A 9216-nucleotide genomic window follows, 5' to 3' on the forward strand; every position below is an offset into this window, starting at 1 on the left:
GTAATCTCTTAACCTTCAACCCAAACCCAGATTCCTATGATTTCCCACTTCTCTCTCCATCTTTTAAGTCCTTGGAATGTCCTCCCAGTGACGGAACCATGGTTTGACTTAACTCCACAGAACCCCAAACCACAGTGACCTCAAAGGCCTCCAGAGAAGCCAGATTCTCTCCTGACAGTGAGGTATTTATGTCATCCATGCAGAAGGTGAGAACAGTCTCTGCTGGCAGGACATATGATTGCACACATACACACATACACACACACACACACACAATAAGGAGATATGGGCACTAAAGCAAATGAATATCACATCCTGGCCCTACAGTTTTCTTACAGTGCTGTCTGATGGATATGTGTGTGTGTGCTCAGGGTTAACCAGGACAAGAGCGGGAGGATGAACTGACTTTACCATGGGTTTTGTTGTTCTTGCTGTCTGCTTCCACCTTCCTTTCTGGGTGACTATTGCAATAAGGAACTTAATTCACTAACCCTTATTAAATGCCTGAGACTCTATGGCATGATAGAGATACACAGATGTATAAAATATGACACCTAACTTTAAGAAGGTTATTTTCTGTTTGCTCTCATTTCAATGAGAAGGCAGAGGATAAGTGCAAATGTAAACAGTTTGGTGATTTACAGGCTGTGGAAAGACAATTAAGAGAATGTAAGGAAAGGACTGAAACGTTCCTTCAATATATAAGAAGTAATGCAGTTAGACTGCAGGCAGGACCAGGCTGCCTAACCTTCACTAGCATTGTTTCCACAGAAAAATAAATCTATTACGGTAGGATTTAATTTCTTTTCAAAGCAAAGACAACAGCACATTACTATATGGGAGAGGAAAGGCAAGCAATAAAATAATTGCCTGGAAAACAGACTAGAGTGATTATTGTTTAAAGCAGCCAATCAGCATTGAGAAATTTGTTGCTTTTGATTGGGGCAGCATGAACTCAAGCATGACAGAAAAAAAAAAAAAGAAGAAAGAAAGAAAGCAAACTGCTCTCATTTTTCAAAGATTGAATGACACTTTATTTGGCACAGGTGCACACAATTTCTCATCAAATAACTCCAATCTGAGACATCTGTAGCAGAAATGGCCACAAATATCCTAATTTCTGTCATTTCTGCCTCTTATCTCCGTTGTAGCCTAGCTGTGAATAGAGTGTGTTCTCATCACAGACTTTTGCTCCATGTGAAATGGGTCAATAGGGCTATCTAAAGTTTTTGATAGAGTTTTATTAGGTCTCATAATTCTGGGACCAGCTCAATTCTCACTGTCAGGGAAATAACACAGTCTTTTATAGCTGATCCAAAATAGGCTGACCTCAGAGAGGACTGGGTAAAATCGGCCTTATGAATAGATGAAATAGATGTCTATGTCCACAATGTGAGATGAAAAGCCCAAAGAAACCAAATCTGCCTCCCCCACCAACCCTCCGCAGTACTTAAAATTCCCACCATCAGAGTGACCCATTTCGGTTCGTTACCTACAGTATACTACTAAGAGGGGTGACGCATTGCATCACTCAGATTAGCATTGATGAATTGACTCACAGGAGAGCCAATTTCCCAGCAGAGCTCTAATGAAAAAAGACACAGCTCCCTCAGACTGACCTAGTCCTAGAGAAAGCCTCTTACCACATCTGTAAGTCAGTCGTCTCATCTGGAAAGCAGGGTTGTTTTTAGGATTAAGTTTTGACAACATTTTAAAACACTTGAAAACATAATATATTATGTTACAAGCTGCTATTTTTCTTCTCTACTCTGGTTTTCTCTGCTTAACCCCAATACTCTAGATTAAGTTCTTAAACTTTAGGGTGCTCAGATTGCTGGGGCCCACCCCCAGGGTTTATGATTCAGTAGGTCTGAGATGGGGGCCAAGTATTTGCATATTTAACAAGTTGCCAGAAGAAGCTAATACTGCCACTCCATGAACCACATTTTGAGAACCAGTAGGCTAAAAGATAAGAATGGATTTCCTAGGCCATACCACATAGTGAAACACTTAAAAAGAAGTGAGCATATTCCCAATTAGTCTAAATGTTTGCATTACATTCTAAGTCTTACGAAATTACACTATAAACTTTTTTAAATGCAATTTTACTGAGATATATTCATATATCATACAATCATCCAAAGTGTACAATCAGTTGTTCACACTATCATCATATATTTGTGCATTCATCACCACAATCAATTTTTTAACATTTTAGATACTCCGAAAAATAAAAATAAAAAAGAACCCCCAAAACATCCCTTATGTGCCGGTTTGTATATATTATGTCTCCCAGAAAAAAACCATATTCTTTAAAGCATTCTTGTAGAGGTAGATTTATTAGTGTGGATTAGGTTGGAACCTATTGGTTCAGTATTTCCATGGAGGCGAGGACAAGCCCATTCAGCATGGGACTTGATTAGTTTACTAAAGCCTTGTATAAGCTCAGACAGAAGGAGTTCACAGCGAGCTGTTACTGAGACAGGCATTTTGAAGACGGCCATTGGAAGCTGATGCAGACATTTTGGAGAAAGCCACTTTGAAACGCAATCTGGGAGCAAGCAGATGCCAGCCCCGTGCCTTCCCAGCTAACAAAGGTTTTCCGGATGCCAATGGCCTTTCTCTAGTGAAGGTACCCTTTGTTGATGGACACTTTATGGCCTTAAGACCGTAACTGTGTAACCAAATAAAGCCCCTTTATAAAAGCCAGTACATTTCTGATGTTTTGCATTCTGGCAGCGTTAGCAAACCAGAATGCCATATTATTCATTTACTTTTTGTCACCATTTTTCTACTCATTTGTCCATATATTGGATAAAGGGAGTGTGACCCACAATGTTTTCACAATCACATGGTCACACCATGTTAGCAATATATAGTTATATGATTGTCTTCAAGAAACAAGTATACTGGCTTGAATTTCAACAGTTTCAGGTATTTCCTTTTAGCTATTCTGATACACTAAAAATTAAAAGGGATATCTATATAATGCATAAGAATAAATTCCAGAATGACCTTTTGACTCCATTTGAAATCTCTCAGCCACTGAAATTCTATTTTGCTTCATTTCTCTTCCCCCTTTTGGTCAAGATGTATTTCTAAATCCTATGATGCTGGGTTCAGGCTCATCCCTGGGAGTCATGTCCCACATTGCCAGGGATTTTCACCCCTGGGAGTCATGTCACACATGGGAGCTTGGTGGGGGGAGAGGCCTCATCTGAGCAACAAAAGAGGTTCTCTGGGGGTGACTCTTAGGCACAATTATAAATAAGCTTAGCCTCTCCTTTATAGTAATAAGCATCATAAGGGCAAGCCCCAAGATCAAGGGGCTACTACTAAACTAGTAGTCCCCAATGCTTGCAAGAATGTCAGGAATTCCTCAGGTGGGGAAGTTTAATATTATCGCATTTTTTCCCAGTCCCTCAAGGGGGGTTTGCAGATATTTCCATTATCTGCTCAAATTACTGTGGGATACATCAGGGCTTCACACTAACCTGTACAATAGGGAGCAATCATATCTCACTCCCTACACAAGGTTCAATGTAATTATGGTGTTTGAATAAATTGACCATACAAGTTTAATTATATAGTGTGCTACAGAAAATATAGATTTTGCACCAAATAAACATCTCTTCCTTTGGTCTCACAAAGAAATTGAAGTTTTAAAACACAGTTAATATCATCCTTTACCCTTTAGTCTAATTTACCTTACTCCCAACCAAGTCCATTTTGTTCATATCTCTAACTGAAGTCTGATATTTTTTCAGACTGTTGAGGTAATGCTCACATTCATAGCTGCCGAACTCTGGCTCTGAGTCTCAGGTGTCACACAGATACACAAAGTTCAAGGGACCAACCAGGTTATACACAAACAGCTCAGCATCTCAGAATTTAGAAATAACCATTACAACTCATGAATAGATGTGACTTCTGTAAGAGCTTACAATCTAGGAACCTTTACAATAAGTCTGTCCCTGATAACCTATGCTCTCAGATTCAATTCTCAGAGTTTGCACCTTATACTTAGTCCATATTAGTGAGGCATTATAATGTTCGTCTTTTTGACTCTGGCTTATTTCACTCAAAATACTGTCCTCAAGGTCCATTCACCTAGTTGCATACCTCAGAACTTCATTCCTTCTTGCCACTGCCCAATACTCCATTTTATGTAAACACCTCAATTCACCATTCACTTTATCATTCAATGAACCCTTAGGCCACCTCCATCCATTGCAAATTGTGAATACTGCCACCATAAATTTGACTGTGCCAATGTCCATTTGTATTCCTGTTCTCATTCTTCCAAGTATATACCCAATAACAGGGTTACAGGACTATATGCAACCCCTTCTTAGCTTCCTGTGGAACCACCACACTGCCCTCCAGATGGGCTGCACCATTCCACTTCCCTACCAACAATGATTATGTGCATCCTTTCTCCATGTTTTCTCCAGCACTTGTATCTCTCTGTTTATTTTTTAAACAGTCTTATTCGCACACCATACAATCCATCCTAAGTAAACAATCAATGATTCCTAGCACAATCACATAGTTATGGATTCACCACCACAATCTATATGAGGATATTTCCATTTCTTCCACAAAGAAAGAGGAAGAGGAGAGAAAAATGAAGAATAAAAAATAAAAGATAGAAGGAAAATAAAAATAAAACACAATGAAAAGGTCAGACAACAACAACAACACCAAGAATCCCATACCATTCCCTTATATCCCCCTTTTATAGACATTTAGCTTTGGCATACTGCCTTTTTTACAATTAATGGAAGCATCTTACAATATTACTGTTAACTATAGACTATAGTTTTCATTGATTGTATTTTCCCCTATACCATCCAATTTTCAACACCCTGCAATGTTGACATTCATTTGTTCTCCTTCATGTAAAAACATCCTTATATTTGTACATTTAATCACCATCATTGACCACTTTAGGTCTCACTAAGTTATACAATCCCAGTCTTTATCTTCTATCTTTCCTTCTGGTGTCATACATGCCCATAGCCTTCCTCTTTCAACTGTACTCACACTCATCTTTGTTCAGAGTACTTACAATATTGTGTTACCATCACGCAGTTTTGTGCTATCCATTTGTGGATCTATACAATCAATCCTGTTGAGCCTCCAGCATCAAATGTCCAATCTCTAACTTCTTTCACTCTCCTGATAACCTGTGTTCTCAACTTTAAACTCTCAAAATTTGCTCATCAATGTTAGTTCATATTAGTGAGACCATATAGTATCCATCCTTTTATTTCTGGCTAATTCCACTCAATGTAATGCCTACTGTCTACCATTTTATCTTTTGGATTTTATACATCGTATTTTATTTTATTTTTCCCTCTCTCTCTCTTTTCACCCATACTGATAGTCTCCATTTGTATGCTCTTTTCCAAACCTCTTCTACTTGCTTTTCTAATCAGCTTATAGTGTTACCTTTAGTATTTCTTGTGGAGAGTGTATCTTGTTCACAAACTCTCTCAGTAACTGTTTGTCTGAAAATATTTTAAACTTTCCCTCATTTTTGAAGGATAGTTTTGCTGGAAATAGGATTCTTGGTTGGCAGTTTTTCTCTTTCAGTATCTTAAATATATCATACCACTGCCTTCTTACCTCCATGCTTTCTACTAAGAAATCCACACATATTCTTATCGAGCTTCCCTTGTATGTGATGGATCACTTTTCTCTTGCTGTTTTCAGAATTCTTTTTTTATCTCTTGACATTTGATAATCTGCTAATTAAGTGTCTTGGAGTAGGTCTATTCAGATCTATTCTGTTTGAGATATGCTGTGTTTCTTGGATCTGTAATTTTATGTCTTTCATAAAGAGATGGGAAATTTTCAGTGATTATTTCCTCCATTATTCTTTCTGTCCCCTTTCCCTTCTCTTCTCCTTCTGGAACACTCATGACACATATATTCATGTGCTTCATGTTGTCCTTTAATTCCTTGAGACCCTCCTCATATTTTTCGATTCTTTTCCCTACCTGTTTTTTTGTGTGTAGGATTTTAGGTGATCTGTCCTCTAGTTCATGAATCCTATCTTCTGCCTCTTCAAATCTGCTGTTGCATGTCTCCATTGTGTTTTTTCATCTCTTCTATTTTGCCTTTCATTCTCCTAAATTCTGCCAGTTGTTTCTTCAAACTTTCCAGTTCTTCCTTGTGTTCACTCAATGACTTCTTTATATCCTTTGTCTCTTTTGCCATATCTTCCCTCAACTCATTGATTTGATTTTTGAATTGATACAGCATATTTGTTTGAACATCTTTAATTAGTATCTCATTTGAAGTGTAAGTTTATTCCTTTGACTTGGCTTTATCTTCATTTTTCCTAGTGTAACTCGTAATTTTTGTTGTCTAGGCATCCAGTGTCCTTGATTACCTCAATCAGATTTTCCTAGACCAGATGGGCCCAGGTCTCAGGAGGAGAGTGTAACCAAAATATCCAGTTTCCTTGAGGATGAGACCCAGAAGATTGTCAGACTTTCCTGTGAGGGCTGTAGAATCTGTGCTTTTCCTATCCTACCCAGCAGGTGGTGCTTGTCAGCCTGCATTTCTCCCCTGATGTAAAGAGTTGTTGTGTCTTTAATTCTCAGTAGACAATGTCCCTGCCAGGACCGAGGGTGAATCAGAAGCCAAGATTAAGCTCTTTCTGTTTTTCCCCCAGGCCCTGGGTTTGAGTTCTCTTAGGGAGGGCAGTCCCTTGTGCTGGGTCCCAAAACACCACCACCCTCTTTCTTAGGGAAGATAAGCCCTTTAGGGAATTATCTCCTTAACTTGACTTCTTCTTTTGTCTCTCTAACTATCTAATCTCCACCCTTGCCTGGGTCAGTGCTGACAATGGAAATGCCTGAAGCTTTCCCTAATGTATTACATAGAATGAGAGAAAAGAAAAGAAAAAAAATTAACCCCCTTTTCAGAATCAGTCCCCAAAACCCCAGTTTCACCAGTCAACCAGAGTTGGTTCCTGGTATTATGTGCCCCTTTTCTTGCGACACATCCCTTTTCCAATATTCTGAGCTCAGCCATCTCCAAAAGCTTCTGTTTTTATTTATTTATTTTTCTATCAGCCCAACCTCCTCTCTGCCAGGATAGACCTTAGGGTTCCTTGCTTTCTTTCTTGCTCCAGGTTTATCTGTCTTGTAGCCTGTATTCAATAATACAAATTTGTTAATTAAAACCACAATTGGAGCTTGTTTGGGCTACCTTACCTTGTTCCCAGCAGAGATCACTTCTTGTTCCCACAGGGGAGTGTTCCAACTCAGCCTGCCATGCCAGTGGGGGTGGGGCATCAGCTCCTCAGTTTGGGGAGCTTTACTTGCAGTTCTATGCTGCAATCTCAGCCATTCCACTCATTCCAGACTGGTGTACAGTGTGTGTCCAGTCATGGATGTTCTCCAAACAGTTGTTGTTCCAGACTAGTTGTTCCTGGCTATTTACTAGTTGCTCTAGGGAACTAACTAAATTCCCCACCTCCCTATGCCACCATCTTTCCCTGCCCCTCCATAAACTTTTAAGTTGCTCTCGCAAATCAGCAAAGCCCAGTTTAATTGATCAGCAGCAATGGTATCCAGTCATAAATCTATCCCAGGAAGCCTGGGCCACAGAGCTGACCACAGGTGGTATCATATATGCTGAGTGTGGAAGAATGTTCTTCTAAGGAATGATAACTCTGAACTGAAGAGGCCTAGAGTTTAATTTACAATCCTTGGAGTTCTTCTGTCATTCCTTCAGAAGTGCTACTTTAATAAGGAGACAGTCTCCAAAATGTGTTCATTATTCATTCATGTATTCATGCATTCCTTCCAGAAAACTTTTTGAACACCTTTGTGCCAGGAATTATGATAGAGACTAAGGAAAACTCAAAATTTTTGCCTCAAGAAAATTTTGGTCTAATATGAGGAAAAGGGCAAATAATTATGAAACAAAATTATGTATAATAACTAACATTTGTTTAATTCTTAAAGTTCATAAAGCACTCCCATATTTTATCTCTTTTGATCCTCACAGATACTTTAAGTATTTTTCCCAGTTGTTTACAAATGTGGATCCCCAGGTTCAGAGAGAATAACTGAATTCCAATGTCACTCAACTGATAAGTGGGAGACTCAAGGTAAAACCCTGGCCATAAGACTCCAAAGCACTTGTCCTTTGCCTACATCTACACTGCAATTCTGATCCTGCAAGACATGTCAGAAGAATTCCAAAGAACCCAAGGTGAGAAGAGCTCCTCTCCAGGAGTCTGGGAGCCTGAGGGAGAAATCAAAGTCAATGATTATGAGGACTTGATGGAAAACATTGCCTGAGCTAGAACAAAAAGCTGGAACCTTTCTTTCCAAAAAACCTCGAGCCTTGTTACTTGATCAAATAGTATACAAAGAAGGTTCTTGCACATTCCCCATGTATTTTAGCCCATGAAATTCATTCAACTGCTTCACCAATTATTTTTGCCAGCTATATTATTTTCAGTGTAATAGACGGAGAGCAACACAATTAAATTCACTGTCGTAGGGGGATTCTGTAAAAGAGCTGTGCCTTACTGAACAATACAAATTGTACTTAATAGTGTATGTCCCCTCCTTCTCTGGCCTTTCAGTTCTTTTCCTATGAAAAACTTATTCTACCTGCTTTTCCCCGTTATCTAATTCCCTCAAAAAAAAAACAAAAACAAAAACAAATATTGGCCTTAAGTGACCCCACACCACCCTGGGTTTCATTGGCAGGCAAGGCTTCCCCAGAGTTCCTGAAAATAATGAGCCTGATTCTCTCCCATGCACCAAGAAGAACAAAAACAAGTATCCTTCTGAATGCCAAGGTTAGGAAGAAATCTGAGGACAAAGGACACTCATCTGATTTTCATGCTGCTTGAGTAACTTTCCACAACAACCACTCAGGAGACTAGGAGTTCTCAAAGGATCATGACCTTGGATCCCAGACCCTTTCAATCCTGCCTAGGACAGTAGCTGTACTCCATCAACTCCCAGTCCCGTACTTAAATCCAGAAGCTGTAATTCCACAGGTGTTTGTGACGTCACAGACCTAACAGGAGCCATTGCCCAAACCTCATCCACCCCCACCTCCTTCCCCGGGGAAGTCACAAACACATGCTAAGTCATCATCCTCTAGCCTTCTCTATCCCCACCTCCTTTTCTATTGTGTGCTATTCCACAAACAGGGAGAGATGTTAAGTCTAATGAA

The sequence above is a fragment of the Choloepus didactylus genome, chromosome 11 (genome assembly GCF_015220235.1).
Source record: "Choloepus didactylus isolate mChoDid1 chromosome 11, mChoDid1.pri, whole genome shotgun sequence".
In the NCBI taxonomy this organism is placed as follows: Eukaryota; Metazoa; Chordata; class Mammalia; order Pilosa; family Megalonychidae; genus Choloepus; species Choloepus didactylus.